The following is a 19,993-nucleotide window of genomic DNA, read 5'->3' as shown; positions in this document are numbered from 1 at the left end:
CACGAGGTCGCAACTTGCTCAACGAATTTTTGCCACAAATATTTGCTCAATCCGAGCTTTGATCAAGCCGAAACAGCCACAATTAATTTAGGTTAAATATAGTTAAAAGGGAAATTCACATAAATTACAAAGAGAAATGAATGTTCTATCGAAATTGGAACATTCCCATGTACGTTCTCAATGCACTCACATAAGAATCATTCAATTCAGACACCAATAGCTCCCAAAATCAACAAATAACTAACCTATAGAAATGAAAATGCATAAAATATTTAAATACACGGGAAAACACCCTTTGCGAATGCGGAGGCTTCCCTTGGAATAGGGAGGTCAGCAAAGTCGACCATTTGCAAACACAACAGATGCCATGGAACGCAGAAGCTTACAAGCCAATCCTTTGCAAATTGATGAGTCCGAGATTTGGACTCATTTAGGGCTTTGTTTATATAGATATAGTGTTCTCAATTTCAAAATTTGTGCCAATAATTGATGTTAAATCCTTGATTTTCAAGAATATGGGTTGAGGAACAAAGCAAGGAAACTAACATGCAAAATGGAACAAAACATGATGAAAAAATGAAGATGAGCGAGCCTTGAGGATTATTGATATTTGTGTAATCAAGACACAACTTCCAATGCAAGTGTCTACGATCGTACGATAGTAAAGTAACCCAACAAAGGGTTGGGGTCGAGTCCCAAAGGAGTTGTTTTGAGAACTAATAGAGAAATAAAATTAATATCTAATTAGTCATAGCTAAAAACATTATTGAATACAAATATGTTAAATCTAGGGTGTGACACAAGAGTGTCAATTAATGATGGGGGTTTGTAACAAGTAAGCAAAAATCAGCGAAGATACAAAGAGTACTAATCAGGGAGATGGGATTCTTCGGATGTGATAGGAATACGGGTTAAACTAGATCATTGGGTACATACTTTTGATAGTAAATTCATTGAATATTTGTGACTAGGCTAGACTATAGTGGGGGTAAATTCTCTCTTGAGTAACTTACCCCGAATCAACTATGTTTCTGTCCTCAAATGTGAATAAAATATCCAAAAGTAAAAATAAAGTAAGACAGAGAGGGAGTTAAAGAAAGGTCTTGTCTACGTAGTCTCTCCATCTGTTGGGGCTTCAGTGCCCAGTGTAGTAGTCTGAACTTGGGCTTCAGTGCTCGGAGTAACCTCAGAAGGAATAGTAGTGCCAAATCCACTAGGAGTTGTTATGGACATCTCAGTAGGCAATGTTAAGATCACCGACTTCACAACCGTCACCACAATATCTGGCAAATCTCTAAATATTCTCTCATCTCGGTTCTCTATCATCTCTTCCTCATGTACTGCTATCATCTCCTCACCGGTCCATGCATCCGACTCCTCATCTGTTGTGCCACTCCTCAGCACATATCCGATTATAGCTGGAGGAATCCCCGAGGTCTCAGGAGCATCTTTATCATCTGCACCCTGAATCAATGAAGTGAAGTAGGTAGACTTCAAGTAGTCTACATCCTTCCTCAAGTCTGCTACTTCAGCTTTCAAAGCTGAAACCTCAATTGTCTCCCCTTGTCTGCTCTCATAAGCAGTAACTCTAGTATCCAGATCATGAATAGAAACCCTAAGGAGGGGTCAGTGCATCCGAGATAGCACTCTCAATCATCCCTGGAATAGATCACTCAAGTCGAGTTGTCAACATATCAGCTGAGTGGGCCAAACACCCCATCTTCAGGATCATGGCCTGAGTAACCCTGACAGGTTGGGAGGAGGAGGAAGCACATGGGGCCTGTGAAGAAGAGGAAGGAACATAGGCCAGAGTAGGTGAAGATGCCTTTACAGATAACGAGTCAACATCAACCTCTGGAGAATTCAGCCTCCTCTCGTGTGTTCTCGGCCTCAATACAATGGATGTAAGTGGAGGATGAAGGGGTGACCTCAATATCCCTCGCAATGTCCAGAGGTACTCCAGCACGCCAGCACAGCTAAGTGATTAGGACATGAAATGGCAAAGAAGTCAGATTTTGTTTGGCTATAATGGCTATCTCCTATGAAATCGACATTCCTAGGTCGATGTGCCTCTTCGACATGATAGAACCGAGGCAAGCTGCCTTAGAGTGGAGCAAAATGGACTCATTCTGGGTTGGCATTATGGTATTTCTGATAAAGCCAAACTAGAAGCTAGCTGCAATGTCTAGGTCCCTCTTCTCAATATGATCCCCTACCTCGATCCACCTCGGGATGGTGTCAGAAATTAGAGGAGCCAGCCAACCCTTTAGGTCTTCTAGGGACTGAACAATAGGCAACCCCTCGTAAAGAAGTGTAGAGTGCAGCGGTCTACCCAATACAATGTTTATATATTGATTGTTGCACTCCACTTCCTTGCCTCTGACCATGACCCATTTCACCAGTCTAAACTTGTTTGCCTTCTTCTTGCTCATAGGCACCAACTCCCCAAAAGTTATGTAAAATTCCCTGATCTAGGAAGGAATGTAAGGGCCTCAGGGTCTTGTGAACTACTCAAACTCATGGTAGCAGTGGGTGTCCATAACATCAGTATATTTACCTTCCAGGCCCTCCATAGATAATAGCTTCTCCTTTAGAATGGTCCATACTCCATCACCTTTCAATCTATTCAGTAGTCTAGGGGGAGGAACTATAGGGAGTGCAGGGGTCATTGGATGTGCCTGAGCTGGTATTGCATCTATTTCAGGAGGTGTGGCAGCTGAGGGAACTCTGGTGAACGAGGGTTGAGAGATAGTGTTGTGTCTAATCATTCGGTGAATCAAAGGCTCCTCATCTTGTGGTTCAGAAAAATCAGCTCGGGTGTCAACAACTACTCCTTTCCTAGCTATGAGATTGTTTCTTCTGCCTTTGTCTCCCGATTGGAGTTCTTGCCTTCTTTTCTTTGGGACATTTGATCCCCCTTTGTTTATATTTATGCCATATGCTTTTGTCTTGGGGTGCATGGTTAGATTTGTATGTACCATATCTGCAAAAGATCAGGAGAAATTAGGAGAAGGTAAAACACTAGCACAGAAAATTTATTGCAGACAGGCTCGCCAATCCAGTCGGTGAGTCGCCGAACCTCTTTGACGAGCTAGATTGGGCTCGCCGAATGCATTGGCTTAAAAATTATGGCAAGTTGGCGATGGGAAGGCCCTTTCGATGAATCGCCAACTACTTTTGGTGAGCAAGGATTTGTCCACCAAAAGTTATTGCGCAAAAAGGGTTTCACGGGTGCAGACAAAGGGCGAATAAATAGACTTTGGTGGATCGCCGAGTGCTTTTAGCGACCTCAAATTTTTTTCGCCGAAAGTCGCCAAAACCAACAACACATATAGCATGAAATTAAAGGCGTGATGGGGTCATTAGGTGAACCGCCGAGTGGTTCGGGGAGCTCGACCCAGCTTACCAAATGGCGCAACGTGACTATTTCCAACCTACCTTCTCGAATTCAACCTCGTAACCCCCCAAAACAAAATCAAAGCATGAAATAATGGAATTCAAACAAGACCCGTAATACCCATTACCATGGAATATTCATATTTTTTCAGGTTTTGCCAAATTTAGCCATTTGACGATATTTTCTCTTAAGAATGGTGTCACCAGATCTATCATTGAGCAATTTACGTCATTTAGCCTAAACCAGGGCTACTCAGACTTCACCCAATCAATCTAAACAACATGCAAGCATAACCCAACAAAATTTATTTCATTTAAAAGAATAAAATTACGGGCATTCGATGATCAAGATAATACATGTAAGTTGTTTAATTTGAAATCGACATTTAAACATTCTAATCCTATTAGAGAGGCCCAACACACAACAATACAATATGATCATTGCAAATGAGTACAAAATTTTTGAATGTAAACTCAGGATTCGAAAACCAACCTTATATGTCGATTAAAACGTGACTGAAAAGCTAGGTGGCAAAGAGATCCTAATTCTAAGCAACAATCAACAACCAAAATACTAATGGAAAGCAAGAATATTGAAAATACTAACGTGGTGTGAGTTTGTGAAGTTTAAAAGTGAGGGAAAGTGATTGGCCATATATAACCCTCCAGTTTGCATCCATTCGGCGACATTTGTCGTACTCACCAATCCACTGGGTGACACGCCGAGTTGTCACTTGCCCCGCCGATTTCTATAGAATCTTCAGTATCTTAGGTGTCAAAATGGCGGTTTGAATCGTAGTCGGCGACTCACCGAACTGTTCTTGAGTTTTTCGAGTTTTACAAGCTCTGAACTAAACTTGAGTTGAGCTAAATGGTGGGTTAAGTCGGGCATGCCGACCTCTTCGGTGATACATCGACTTACACCTGCACAACCAACATACCATTATTTATAAAAGTAAAAACTTAAGCATTTAAGACCTCAGGTTGCCTCCCAAGAAGAACCTTAGTTAACGTCGTGGCACAACGCTAGTCACCATTCAAGCTTCATTGTTAGGGTTAGCCATAATATCACTAGGCAACCCCCTATTTTTCTGTGAGTGGAGTGGGAGTTGAGATTTTGGGAGCTCAAGGGCTTGCTTACTATTGCTCTAATATTGTATCTTCCAATTGAGGATGAGAGCTTCACGCTGTAGTGTGACGCATCCATCATTGGTTTTGGTTGTGTATGTATGTAGTGGGATCAAGTTATTGTTGATGCATCGAGGCAGCTTAAGTTGGATGAGCTTAACCACCCCACTCATGACTTGGAGTTGGTTGTGGTAGTTTTTGTGCTTAAGATTTTGAGGCACTACATATACAAAGTTCATTGTCAGATCTACACTGATCATATAAGTCTTCAATACATTATGTGCTAGAGGGACCTCAATTTGAGGCTGCGTCATTGGATTGAGCTCTTGAAGGACTATGACATCTCTATCGTCTATCATTTGAGCAAGGCAAATGTTGTAGCGGGCTCCTTTAGCCAAAAGGCAGTGAGTATAGTTAGTCTAGCCTTCTTGTGCACTTTTGAGCGACCTATGTCTTTGGACATTCAATCATTAGCCAACCAGATGATTCTGCTTGATATTTCAGATTCTACGCGTGTCTTAGCCTTTGTGGGAGTTTAATCTTTCTTTCTTGATCAGATCCGGGGTTGTAATTTTGAGGATGAGGACTTGGTGGCTCTTCGAGATCAAGTGTTATAAGGTAATGACAAAAAAGCTACTTTAAATTCAGTTATGGTTTTGAGATTTGCTTGTCACATTTGTGTTCTAAGAGTTGGGGACTTGATCTGATTGATACTTTCTGAGGCCCATGATTCTAGAAATTTTATCCATCTAGGCACCGTGAAGATGTACCGTGATTTGAGGTTGGATTACTGGTAGAGCAGCTTAAGGAAAGATATAAAAAAATTATGTGTCACACTGTCTATGTTGCAAGCAAGTGAAGGCTGAGCATTTGAGGCATGGTGGTGAGTTTTGGAGATTACTCATTCTTGAGTTGAAGTGTGATTGCATCACTATGGGCTTTGTTGCAGGTTTACCCAGAATTCTAGAGGTGCTGACAACATTTGGGTCATTGTTGATCTATTTACCAAGTTAGAACACTTCATCCCTTTTCTACCTTTATTTTACTACAAAAGGTTGGCCCGTATCTATATTTAGGAGGTGGTTCATTTTCATGGTGTGCCTTTGTCTATTATCTCATACAAGAGTTATCAGTTCATTTCTAGATTCTAGAGGGGCTTTTTGGAGGAGTTGGGCACTAGTGTTGACTTTAGCACAACATCCCACCCACAGGCCTACGGGTAATATGAGTTTACTATTGTGGTTCTTGAGGATATGTTGTGGGCCTATGTTTTTGAGTTTGGAGTTCAGTGGGATTAGTTCTTTCCTTTTGTGGAATTTGAGAATAACAACAACTACCCCTCTAGTATTTAGATGGCCCATTTTCTAGGCTTTATATGGTAGGCATTGACGCTCTTTGGTTGGTTAGCTTAAGTCGTAGAGCCTAGGTCGCATAATACGTACTTGTTAAGGAGGCCTTGCACTAGGTATGTCACGACCCAGGGGTACCCCTTATATGTAAGAAGGAGTTTAAGACCCCGAGAGGCCTCATACAAGCCACATAGCATATCATAACATAAGATAATAGAAAATGATGTGGAAATTTAAAACAATTTCCAATAATATCAAAGTATTTTATAAAATGAAGCGGAAATCTATAACACTTGTCTCAAACCATCTAATACTTGAATAGTCTTAGGGACAAATCCCATACAATAGTTATAACACATAAAGGAAATACATAAAGGAAAGGTGGTCAGTCAAATCCTCGATGTTATGAGGACTCACAAAATCTTCACTCCTTGCTCTAATATGAACCTAGCCATAGGGATGGAAGTCAATATCGCTGGACCCTACATATGTTAAGAATGTAGGCAAGAGTATGTGTTGGTACAAGAATGTACTAAATATGATGGCTAGCATAAATTATCAACATAAACATAACATAGGCCTTAGTCAACATAAGACATATACAATAAGCATAAAAGATAACAACATAAGTCATAAGCATATTCAATGCACATAAATCATCATACTATAAGAGGAACACTTCTCAAGTAACCTCAACTTGTTCTTACTCAATACATAGGTCATCACCTCCAGACGTACATATCAATGAAGGCAACTCAAGCAATAATCCAAGATAATCTAACATCATAACAAGTAAATCTCATATAAAAACATTCCTACGGTACTTCCTTGAAGAAACCTTGTTTCATCATAAACATGCTACTTTGATAAGGGATTAGTCCCTCATTTGCCGTTCTTACTATTCATGGAAGAGAACTTCTTACTAGTCCAATGACATATCATCACTCATGAATGGTTACGGTTTACCAAATTAAGGCTACCAAGGAAAAACACCTCATTATGCTAGACCAAGCTATCATGGAAAGCAACTTCTCATGCAAGTCCAAGCTACTCAAGGAAGCGTACTAATGCTCAATCTAAGGTATCATGATATGGTGTGGCCTCACAAAGCCAAGCTATCATGCAAGCACACTTTCATGCTAGATCAAGCTAACCTTTGGAAGGGTACAATTTCTCAATCCAAGGCTATCCATTAGTTCTACTACCTCAAGCTATCATACATGGCCTTGTCTGACAAAGTCAAGCTATTCCTGAAGGGATATCATATCGCAACTTCAACATATTATGGTTTATACATGCTTTGATTCATTTTAGATAAGAAAACGTTTCAACCTAGAATCATTCAATGTGAGAAAACCTTTTATATTTATGCATTCATATATACATAAGGTAGGTCATGTGGGTAAAGCCTTTCACAACCATTCTATCTTGAATTCAACAATCATCATATAGCTTTACTCTCAATGCCCTACTAAACATACTTCATCCTGAAAGCTTTTATTCTATTAGCCCTAATCATTATATACTTACCATACATGACTTGATCACAAGACAGGTCTATCCCAAAGTCTACAAGTCATAATTCATCATATATACTTTGATTTTAATCAATTCATGTGTGCATATTGGATTTACTTGGTATAAAACATGTTTTGACTAAATGTCCTTTTATGCATGTTTCAATGGTTTTTATGCATAGTAGCCATACTTAGTATGTGTTTTGTACTAACCCATATTTTCTCTCTTTTCCCCAAACATTTAGGTTCAGGCCATTGGGGATTCAAGCTTACTTCTCAAGACACTTGGAGTTGCTTCCCCAAGTTAGTGAGTCCTCAAGTCCGAGGACAAGAACCTATGATCTAGCTTCTATGTTTAGTTATTTTCTTATGTTGCAAGACATTGTTGTACTTTCCTATTTCAAGACTTCTTATTGATGTAAGGGCTAAGTCCCATTTTCGATACTTCTATGTCTAGATAGTACATTGTGACGAAGTTAGATTTTGTTTTTCATTTATGAAGTGAAGTTGAACTTCCAAAGTAAAAGTTTTAAATATTCCGTTATTTTATTCTATGATACGTGCAATGATGAATGTGAAGGGCTTGTATAAGACCTCTTCGAGGTCGAATATGTCGGTAACGACTAGGTGGTGCTCTCGGGTCGTTACAAACTTGGTATCTTAGCATAAGGTTTAGAATAATGTAGGATTGATGTCACAAGATACCATGTCGAGTAGAGTCTTGTTCATGGGTGTGAAGCGCGCCACACTTATGAATGAGAGTCTACGAGATGCTTAGGAACTTTCACTCTTATGTTATTCCATAGTCGTGCCTAAGAGTCTTAACTCTGTTTAGTCATTTTCTTCTAATCCTTCTTTTATTCTTATAGGGAATGAATACAAGAAGGAAAAATGCAAGGAGGGCCGGTGAGGAGAATGTGAATGAGGCGGTTCCCCCTCAAGCTCCTCAAAACCCTCAAGTTCCTATTCAAGAATGGGCTATGTCTAATGTTGAGATAAGGTCGGCTATTCATAATTTGACTCAAGTGTTGGCCACTAAAGTTGCTAGGGATGCTAGGGTGCAAGTGAACCCCAATGCTACCACTACTGCTTCTAAGATAAGAGATTTCACAAGGATGAATCCCTTTGTTTTCTTTGGCTCCAAAGTGGAAGAAGATCCACAAGGATTTATTGATGAAGTGTTTAAGGATCTAGAGGCTATGGGTGTGTCTTCACAAGACAAGGCGAACTTAGCCGCCTATCAACTCAAATATGTGGCACAAGTGTGGTATAAACAATGGAAGGAGGGGAGACCTATAAGAGACCGATAAGTTGGGCTACATTTAAGACGGCTTTTCTTGATAGGTTTTTCCCCTTGGAGCTAAGGGAGAGTCAAATTCAAGAATTCATCAACCTCCGTCAATGGGGTATGAGTGTGAAGGAGTATGGCCTCAAGTTCACTCAATTGTCCAAGCGTGCTCCTACTTTGGTGTCGGACTCTAGAGCTACAATGAACAAATTTGTTATGGGGGTATCCGATCTTGTGGTGAATGAATGTATGTCGGCTATGCTAATCCCAAGCATGGACATTTCTCGCCTTATGGCTCATGCCGAGCAAATTGAGGAGCAAAAGCTTAAGCATGTTGGTAGAGAATTGAAGAGGTCAAGAGCCGATAATGGAAATTCTTCTAAGGTTAGGTTTGAAATCCAAGATAAACCAAAGTTCAAAAAGAGGTTTACCAACCAAGGTCCTTCTAACACTCCAAGGGTCAACAAAGGTAAAGTGTCTACCCCCAAGCCTCAAGAAGCAATGGGTGGTGGTCCTTATGTTTAGAAGCCTATTTGTACAAATTGTGGTCGAAAATATGAAGGCAAGTGCCTAGTTGACACGGGTAATTGCTATGGTTGTGTTAAGAATGGCCACATGAGGAGGGACTTCCCGATGCTAAAGGCTCAAGGAAGAGAAAATGCTCAAGCACAAGCAAGTGGCCCAAATCCTGATGCTCCTAAGAAGAATCTCTTCTATTATCTCCAATCCCGAGGTGATCAAGAGAGATCTCCGGATGTTGTGACCGGTATGTTAGAAGTATTTTCATTAATGTTTATGCATTGTTGGATCCCGGTGCCACTTTGTGTTTTGTAACCCCTTTAGTGGCTATGAAGTTTTATATGTTTCCCGATGTCTTAGATAAACCCTTTTCAGTTTCTACCCCGGTGGGTGATTCCATAGTTAATAAAAGAGTTTATAGGGGTTGTCCCATATCATTGCCCAATAGAGTCACTTTGGTTGATTTGGTGGAACTTGATATGTTAGAATTTGATGTTATATTGGGGATGGATTGGCTTCATGCTTGTTTTGCGCCCATAGATTGTAGGACCAGAATTGTGAACTTTCAATTCCTAATGAACCCATTTTAGAATGGAAGGGAGGAAATTTCGTTCCTAGGGGAAGGATCATTTCATGTCTAAAAGCTTGTAAGTTGATTACTAAGGGTTGTCTCTATCATATTGTGAGGGTCAAGGATCTTGAGTCCGAGATTCCTCCTTTGGAGTGGATCCCCGTAGTGAAGGATTTTCTGGAAGTCTTTTCCCATGACTTACCCGGGATTCCTCCTGAACGGGAAATAGATTTTGGCATAGATTTATTATCGGATACATAACCCATTTCAATCCCTCCTTACCGGATGGCCCCGACGGAGTTGAAGGAATTAAAAGCTCAACTCAAAGATCTGTTGGATAAGGGTTTCATCCAACCTAGTATATCCCCTTGGGGTGCACCAGTGTTATTTGTGTAGAAGAAGGATGGAACTCTTCGTATATGTATTGATTACCGACAATTAAATAAGGTCACCATTAAGAATAAGTACCCACTCCCTAGGATTGATGAGTTATTTGATCAACTTCAAGGAGTGAGTTACTTTTCAAAAAATGATTTGAGGTCGGGTTATCACCAACTTAGGGTGAGAGGTGTTGATGTTCCGAAAATAGCATTCCGAACAAGATATGGTCATTTTGAGTTCTTAATGATGTCCTTTGGTCTTACTAATGCCCTGGCGGCTTTCATGGACCTTATGAATTGTGTGTTTAGAAATTATCTAGACTCATTTGTTATTGTCTTTATTGATGACATCTTGATATACTCTAAAAGTGAGGATGATCACATGGATCATTTGAGGATAGTATTTTAAGTCCTCAAAGATCACCAACTCTATGCTAAGTTTAGCAAGTGCAAGTTTTGGCTAAGATCGGTTGCTTTCCTTGGTCACATTGTTTCTAGTGAGGGTATAGAAGTTGATCCAAAGAAAACCGATGCGGTCAAAAGTTGGCCTAGACCTTTGAGTCCTTCCGACATCCGAAGCTTTTTGGGTTTGGCCGGTTACTACCGGAGGTTTGTTGAGGAATTTTCATCTATTGCCTCTCCATTAACGACCTTAACTCAAAAGAAGTCCAAGTTCGAATGGTCAGAATCTTGTGAAAAGAGCTTCGAATTGTTGAAAGATAAGCTCACCTCCGCTCCGATTTTGACCTTACCGGAGGGCACCGAAGGGTTTGTAGTATATTGTGACGCTTCCCGAGTGAGTTTGGGTTGTGTCCTCATGCAGCATGGTAAGGTTATAGCTTATACCTCGAGACAACTCAAGGTGCACAAGAAGAATTATCCAACTCATGACCTTGAGCTAGCGGCCGTAGTCTTTGCTTTAAAGATTTGGAGACACTATCTCTATGGGGTACATGTGGATGTGTTTACCGACCACAAGAGTCTTCAATATGTTTTTAGCCAAAAAGAATTGAATCTCCGACAAAGGAGGTTGTTGGAACTCTTGAAAGATTATGATATAAGTGTCCTTTACAACCCTGGAAAAGCAAATGTGATTGCAGATTCTTTGAGTCGTGTATCTATGGGTAGTGTGTCACATATGGAAGAAGAGAAAAGGGAGTTAGCCGTGATGTACATAGGCTACCCCGGTTGGGTGTCGGACTTGAAGATTCCCCAAAAGGAGGTGTCATGGTCCGTCATAATTCTGAGTCATTGCTTGTTGTTGACGTGAAGTCTAAGCAACATCTTGACCCAATTTTGATGGAACTAAAAGAGTCGGCTCTCAACAAAGCAATAGAAACTTTCTCTCAAGGAGAAAATGTGGTGCTTAGGCACCAAGGGAGGTTATGTGTGCCGGATGTGGATGGCCTAAGAGAGACAATCTTAGAGGAGGCACATGGGTCCCGATACTCCATCTATCCGGGATCCACCAAAATTTATCGTGACTTACGTGAGATTTATTGGTGGAATGGAATGAAAAGAGACATAGCAAATTTTGTGGCTAGGTGCTCAAACTGCCAACAAGTCAAAGTCGAGCACCAAAGACCGGGAGGTCTAACTCAAGATATTGATACTCCCACTTGGAAGTGGGAAGAGGTCAATATTTTGCCTCGAACCTGTAGGCAACATGACTTCATTTGGGTCATTGTGGATAGATTGACTAAATCAGCCTATTTCCTTCCCGTCAAGGTTTCTTATTCGGAGGAAGATTATGCTAAGTTGTACATTAAGGAGATTGTAAAGTTGCAAGGGGCACCGTTGTCGATTATTTTGGATAAAGGTGCCCAATTTACTTCCCCTTTTTGGAGATCTTTCTAATGTGGGCTTGGTACTCAAGTGAAACTTGGTACTGCATTTCACCCTCAAACGGATGGTCAAGTGGAACGCATCATCCAAACCTCAGGGGACATGTTGAGAGCATGTGTCATTGACTTCAAAGGTAATTGGGATGACGACCTACCTTTGATAGAATTTACCTACAACAATAGCTACGACTTGAGTATTGCTATGGCATCCTTTGAAGCACTTTATGGTAGAAGATGTCGATCTCCAGTTGGGTGGTTTGAAGTGGGTGAATTTGCTCTTCTTGGTCCCGAGGTAGTCTATGACGCTATGGAAAAAGTTCGACTTATGAGGGATAGGTTGAAAATGGCTCATAATCTTATGCCAATAATAGAAAGAGGGATCTTGAATTTGAAGTAGGTGATTGGGTCTACTTGAAGATCTCACCCATGAAAGGTGTGATGAGGTTTGGTAAAAAGGGGAAACTTAGCCCCCGGTATGTTGGTCATTACGAGATCTTTAACCGTGTTGGAAAGGTCGCTTATGAGTTGAAATTTCCCATTAAATTGGCCCCGGTTCACCCAGTGTTCCATATTTCTATGTTAAAGAAGTGTATAGGTGACCTGGTGTCCATTCTCCCTCTAGAAGGTTTAGGGGTGAATGAGAACCTTTCTTATGAAGAGGTTCCGGTAGATATCTTAGATCGTCAAGTTAAGAAATTGAGGAATAAAGAGGTTGCCTCCGGAAAAGTCCTATGGAGAAATCACCTAGTTGAGGGTGCAACATGGGAGGCCGAGGTCGACCTGAAGTCCCGCTACCCTCATCTTTTTCCTCCTACTCCTAGCCAAAGTTGAGGTTAGTAGTCTATCTTAATTTGGTATAAATTGAAAATCTTGTGTGTTGATGATTATGACATGATTTTCCTTGTATGTGCATATTTTTGTGAAAATTCATGCTTAAGTTGTATTTTGAGTTTTCATGAATTTTGTTTCTCATGGTTGTAATTGCACCCATAGATGGTGTGTGATGTTGTATTCATGAGAGTTGTAATGAGCATGCTTGATGTTGTCTTGTTAAAGAAATGTCTTGTTGATTGCTTAATATATATGTTGATGCTCACTGAATATGGAAAAGGTAGTTCCACCTGTACTTATGTGAAGTAAAGAGTTTTGAGTATAGTGATGTTGTGGATTAAATTCCTATATGACATAAGGATATGATGTTGTTGATATGACTGGTTGTTATGCTGCTAGTGTGAGTCATTGTCTCCCTAGAAGAAGTCCAAGTGACATTCGGGGACGAATGTTCCTAAGGGGGGGGGGATATTGTAACACCCCGGAAATTCTATGACTTAAGTTAGAGCCTCACCTTGTGAATAATGACTTAAAAATAGTTAAAATGATGTTTCTAAACCTAAATTAATGAAATTGACATGGTTTGGAAGAGTAAAAGTCTAAACGTCAAGAAACGACCACGACGTCCGGAAACAAGAAAAGAATGTGTTCTAGTGTGTCCTTAGGTTTTGGTCAGGTTTGGGAGTATCGTATTGTAAAAAAGGTTTAAATTAGGTAAATATATTTTCCTAGGGTCAAAACGTTCGAATAGGACTCCCCGAGGCCACCCTAAGGGGCTCCGAGGAGGACCCCAACCTTGGCCAAGCAAGTTGCCCAAGCTGCCAATGCAGCTTGCAAATTGCACTTCAAGGGAAAAAGTGCGCGTCGCAGACTAGCTCCCCCAAGGGGCAAAAATTTAGTTTGCGATTTGGTCGTGTCGCTGACTCTACTGTCTCGAAATTTAATTCCAAATATCTTCAGGGAACAACTCCGCGTAGCGGACTAGTTCCGCGACAAAAATGCAGAATTTCATAAATCAATTTTTATTTCATTAAAGAGTCCAACTAAGTGAGGGGTAATTAGGGTAATTTGGGGGACGTGTATATAATAATTTTTAAGTCAATTTACCTCAGTTTTATCACTCAAACACAAAACCCCAAAGAACAAACCTAAAGTTCCTCCTTCTCTCTAATCTCTCTCTCTTCTCAAGAACTCCATTGAAGAAGATTGGAGCTTTAAATAGAAGACCAACTCTCCAAGGTTTCAACTCAGATTTTCGTGGTTAATTCGTTAATAATGTATAGTTTCTTATCACTCTTGGGATTCCTTTCCCCAAGAGGCCCCTTCAAGATGAATTTCTAAACCTCCAATTTCTAGGTTTCAATCCAAAAATGTCGGTCTTCTTTCTAAAGTGAAATTGATGTTATAAACTGACTTTTATTGATCTGATATGAACAATTATGGATGAATTTATGTTGCATTGGTAGTTTCTTGAAGAATTCCTCATGAGACCCATGTTTCTCCTTCTTTCCCAAATTCTAACCCTAGGTTGTGTTGGATATTGATTGAAGGCAATAAATTGAATGTGATGTTACGTAATTCATGTTTCTATGATGATTCTACCCTAGGTTATGTATAATTTCTATGAAATTAGGGTTGAGTCTTTGAATGAAGCCTTGAAGGCTATGAAGGGAATATGTCAATTGCTTATATTGATGTAGATTATGTTATTAGTTCATGAATTACCTTGTATTATGTATTGGTTATGAATTGTTTGGTAATTGAAGTATGAATGTCCCAGAAAGGGCAAGAAGGTATGAAGGTTGGTTTTTCATTGAAATCAAGTATGAAAGGTGAATTACTTAGATTGCAATGATGCTATGCCTACTGTGTTGTTGTGGTGTTGATGACCTAGTTTCCTCATCCTTAACCCTCTACACTTGAATTAGCTATGAAGTATGTATGTATTTTATGGTATGATTGCTATATGATTGAAAGGTAGTTCTCATGATTATGATGTAATGTAAAGTGAAAGGTTTACTCACTTGCTAAGTGTTTCTAAAGTGAAAGGATTGTTACTCACTTATGAACACATATGAGCTATTATGATAAGATGTCTACATAAAAGTCTAGTAAAGGCTAATGTTAACTTATATGATGACTAAAGATGATTACAAAACGGAATTAGATTCTTAGCACCTAAAGAGAATGTAAATGAGATGGGGGTCTCACGTTAGTAAGTCCGGCTCCCCACATGGGTTTCCTCACATTTAGCATGTCTGGATTACCCACGGTATGTATTGTCTCATGAGATGGAAACCCCCACGTTTAGTAAGTTAGGGTTTCTAGAAGCAATCTCCTTGACCCTTAACTATGTGCCCACATACGACTCTAGCTTAGTGGATCCACCTAGACAGTTATGTATGAATGGTTACATCTTAGGCAAGTGTTAACTCTCTCTTTTTGGTATGGGAGTAGAACACCGGATTCCATGTAGCGCTTATGGTCTATGTCGGTTATTGCAATATTTCCCTAATGTAAAAGTAAATGAAGGTATGAAAGGTGTGAACTCTTACTAGAGCTTTCTTAAGGGTTTCTACATAGTGTAAGGGAGGGTATGAGACTTCTCTTGCACATTGCACCTGTGGGATCCTAAGAGATGATTGTAGTAGTGTTCTCTTATGATTATGATGATTATGACTTATGTATGTTGAAGCTATGTTATGTATGATCATTATGAACATGGTAAGTTAAGATGAAATATGATCGTATGAATAGATGTATGAAGTAGGTTGCTTAATGTGATACTTCGGTTTGAATAGGGTTATGGGATTCTATTCTTTGCATTGCACTAGTATTGCTTGGGTTGTCTACATGTTGGGATGATATTATGTTGGTTTGGACTATGATGCTTACTTTGTGTGCATATTGGATTTACTTGGTAAAAAGCTTGTTTTGACTAAATGTCCTTTTATGCATGTTTCAATGGTTATTATGCATAGTAGCCATACTTAGTACGTGTGTTGTTCTAACACATATTTTCTCCCTTTTCCCCAAACATTTAGGTTTGGCCATTGAGGATTCAAGCTTACTTCTCAAGACACTTGGAGTTGCTTCCCCAAGTTGGTGAGTCCTCAAGTCTGAGGACAAGACCCTATGATCTAGCTTCTATGTTTAGTTTTTTGCTTATGTTGAAAGACATTGTTGTACTTTCCTATTTCAAGACTTCTTATTGATGCTATTTCAAGACTTCTTATTGATGTAATGGCTAAGTCCCATTTTCGATACTTCTATGTCTAGTTGGTACATTGTGACGAAGTTAGATTCTATTTTTCATATATGAAGTGAAGTTGAACTTCCAAAGTAAAAGTTTTAAATTTTCTGTGATTTTATTCTATGATACATGTTATGACGAATGTGAAGGGCTTGTATAAGACCTCTTCGAGGTCGAATACGCCGGTAACGACTAGGGGGTGCTCTCGGGTCGTTACTTCTTGTTTATCTATTTATTATTTTGTACTCATTTGTTCGATAAATCCTCATGATATGTAGGACTTATTAAATGGGAAAATACTCCCAACTAGGAATTTCTAAGGTCTTAGGGCTCTAGAATTCTAATTAAGGGTGGAAAAAAATAAATCCATCCCTTAAAAGATGAATCTATAATATCTAGAACTTAGAAAAGATTTTGGATGTCCACAAATATCTTGAACTAAATTTTTATTTTGAAATTCTGAGAATTGTTTCTGGATTTGTTCGAGCATAAACAGGTCTAACAGAGTGTTCTTACTATGGAAATTGTTTAAGTCCCAAATACTATCTATCTCAAAGCCTAGTTAACACTTCTTGGTTTGTACCTTTAAATTTAAACTTATCTAGCGTGATTTTTTTACACTCCCTTTAAGAAACATCCATCAGAAGGGATTTTTGACTCTTTTATCTTTATTAATGTCTTCAGATCATTTCTCTTCATCGAATATTTTTTCTACATAAATGTAATTTTTTCATAATTGACACTTACGAAAAGAAGCATATGCGTCATCTTTTTACCTAGTTTTTATTTTTGTTTATCTCTAAGTCTGCATAGCAAATTCGATCCTAAGAGGAGATCAATGAAAGAATCCTCCTTGGAGTGTGTCTTTATCATCCTTGGAGTCATTGATGTTTCTAAAATTGATAAATCCAAACCCACTATCAAGCGGATCAAAGTCTTGGAACAAAGGCATAAGGGAAATTACAACAATGTTAGGGGTAATATTACGCACAGAAAGAAGATTGTTTGATATTGTTCCTCTCGGCGACATCAATAAAACCCTAGAAAACTACTCAACACAAATAAAACTATTAGACTGACATTTGTGCAAATGAGAAAAGAGAGGAGATATTTTATTGATTGTGGTGGAGAAGAAAAGGCAATTAATAAGTGAAGTTTTGTAAATAACATTTCCTTCTTTAGGTTTTCATATCTTATAGGAGAAGGACAATAGACGTCAACTGTAAACATAGGAATATCCGAATCCAATTTTTTAACTTGTTATATGTTCTTCGGTTATATCAATAAATGGATGATTTTAACCCTCTAGTTTATGATTATTATTATTTTTATTCATAAAGTGGTGGTATTAGTCATGAAAGGATTCAACCCATCGATCTTAAGAAAAGGAGAACAAAATGCGATTAAAAGAGGAGTATATCAACGATACATAACTTGAAAGAGCTTGAAGGAAAAGTATTGAAACTGAGTGCATCAAGTTGAGGGTCACAAAGTTTCAGCAAGGGATACGAGTCTGAAGTCTAGAGAGACCAAAGGAAGCAAGAAGATTAAGAGATGATTAACATTAATATTAAACAATTAATTTAAGAATCGTACGCCAAATTGGAGAATGTAAATTTCTATGGCCCACTTAATTATATTTTGGCTTAATAATTAAAATAAGTTAAATACTAAACCTGTATGGGGAAGTTAACTAGTAGTTTTAAACTACCCATAGTGATGAGGAAGGTACCTAGTAACTTTAAACTACGCATAAAAATGGAGAACTTCTTGTTGCTTTAAAACTACCCATATTCACTACTAACAATGCTAGAACATGGGAATAACCTCTAAAACTCTCTAGACTAAAATGGGTCCTCTCTCTGCCATTAAGTTTAATCTTATCCCTCAAAACTATTCTAATAGTGTAAGGCAAGGGAGAGAAACAACTTCTAAAGATCAATTAAGAGAATACTTCAGCTCAATTCAACTCATGATTCTCGAATAACAATATAGCTTATTCGGGTGTATATTCTTGATTGAATTATTAATTGTATGTGGAAATTATGTAGTTCTACGGTTGTGAATAATTGATAGGATTTATGAATGATTAGATCATTTATATTTTTACAATCCCTTAAATCCTGACATCTGTTCGACACACGGAGTGAAGGATGGGACTCACATTGTGAATGCTAGACAAATTGTATCTTATTTTACCTTAATCTCTATGTTTTTGCTTTTTCCATTACTATTTTCGCAAACTACACATGTTTCATTTTTGCAACACATACAAATATCCAATAATGGTTGTTGATGCTACAAGCAAATTAGTTTTTTCCTCGAGTGATCATCAAGTGACATAAATAACTGATGATTCATATTGTCTACCAACTTAATTTTCTTGGCAATTAAACAAAGATTGCTGGGATGCATATGTTTTAGGTGGAGAGATGTTGCCTTTAATTTCCATGTGATTTTTGTGCAACTTACACACAACTATGAGTATAAATCATTGGTAACGAGTAACACAAAGATTAGGCAATATTGCCATTTCCATTCCCAGATGAAAAACAATTGGACTAGAATTGGTGGGGTACGCCAGGCTTGGGCTATAGTGCAACACCTAGGAGAGACGTAAAGGGCCCATATCGCAAGCTATCTGGATAGACCCTTCTCCTTAAAAATAAGTGAATATCACGTGAACTGATGGACCACATATCAAATATAAAACTGATAAGAACAGATACTACACTTTATCTTAGCCAAAAGGCCAAGAAAGGTAAGCGTTAACAGGTTAACATGCATCCATTTATGTAGCACCTTTCAGCTCTTTACGCATTAGCTTTGTCCGATTTGGAACAAGGAAATTTTGTATGCTTCATAGATATCAACATGACATTGCCAGTACTTTTTGACATGATATTTTATAAAATAATCAACCATTACTTTGCTAGTATTTTTCATGGTTTCTAAAAATAGACTTTTAAAATTATCTTTCATTGTAGAAGCGCAAGACAAAATTGAGTATATTTTTTCATTTTATGTACTTGTTCTTTAAGACTACAAATAACTCAAATATGTAAAGACGACACATAAATATATAACGTTCAATGAAGATAAATGATATCTCAAGACATAAATAAGGATAAAATAGTCAAAAATAATTTCTCATGGATGGTTCTTAAGTTGTGGAAAAAAAATCACGCGAGATAATTTTACTTGTAGGGGTAGAAAAAAGAACTATTATCTAGGCTTAGAGAAAGATAGTAATTGGGACAGGTCACTTTCCATAATAAGAACCCTATGTTTAGACCAATTTATGCTAAAAAAATAATTTCACCTCAACATATTTGAGGACTGCCAAAAACTTTTCCAATTTTCAACAATTATAATTCATTTGTTTAAGGTATGGGTGGATTTATTTCACCCTTCATAATAGGTCTCGAGCCCTAAGACAATAGAAATTCCTAGTGGGGGCATTTTCTCTTCAATAAGTCCTACACGTTATGATGATTAATTGAGCCAATGAGTTCGAAATACTAAATGGTTAAACAAGAATTAAGGAAACAAAAAGAATAGAGAAACAACAGAAAGTTAAACCAAGAGAAACTTTAATTCAAAAATTCCATACAGAACACCACTAAAACATATGGTTCCATGAGCTACCCCAGCATCTTCATGTCTTCCAAGATAAAGCTACCTAACAACATATATCCTAGATTGTGGCTCAACAATAACATCCCATGCAGGCATACTAGCAGACGCTCCTGCAGTTCCTACCACACTTCTTCATGGCTAAAAATTACTTAAACTTGTAATAAGGTCATTTGTTAGAAAGGAACTTGCTTGGTCAACCTGAGAGGATGTTATCTCGTGTGCATCAACGTATCGAGGTAGATAAGACTCTGGTGGTAGGGATGTGCCACTAGATGAAA

At 38.5% G+C, this 19,993-nt stretch overlaps 1 non-coding gene across 1 annotated transcript; it reads right to left on the bottom strand.

The window, feature by feature from the left end:
- Positions 1 to 18,646: 18,646 nt before the first annotated feature.
- Positions 18,647 to 18,841, bottom strand: LOC125871976 (U2 spliceosomal RNA). The gene has a single exon (XR_007447090.1). It is a non-coding gene; the product is annotated as a U2 spliceosomal RNA (small nuclear RNA).
- Positions 18,842 to 19,993: the final 1,152 nt, after the last annotated feature.

Source organism: Solanum stenotomum, chromosome 7, assembly GCF_019186545.1.
Source record: "Solanum stenotomum isolate F172 chromosome 7, ASM1918654v1, whole genome shotgun sequence".
Lineage (NCBI taxonomy): Eukaryota > Viridiplantae > Streptophyta > Magnoliopsida > Solanales > Solanaceae > Solanum > Solanum stenotomum.
The sequence above is the reverse complement of the archived record's forward strand: the minus strand, read 5'-3'. Positions and strand labels throughout refer to the sequence as shown.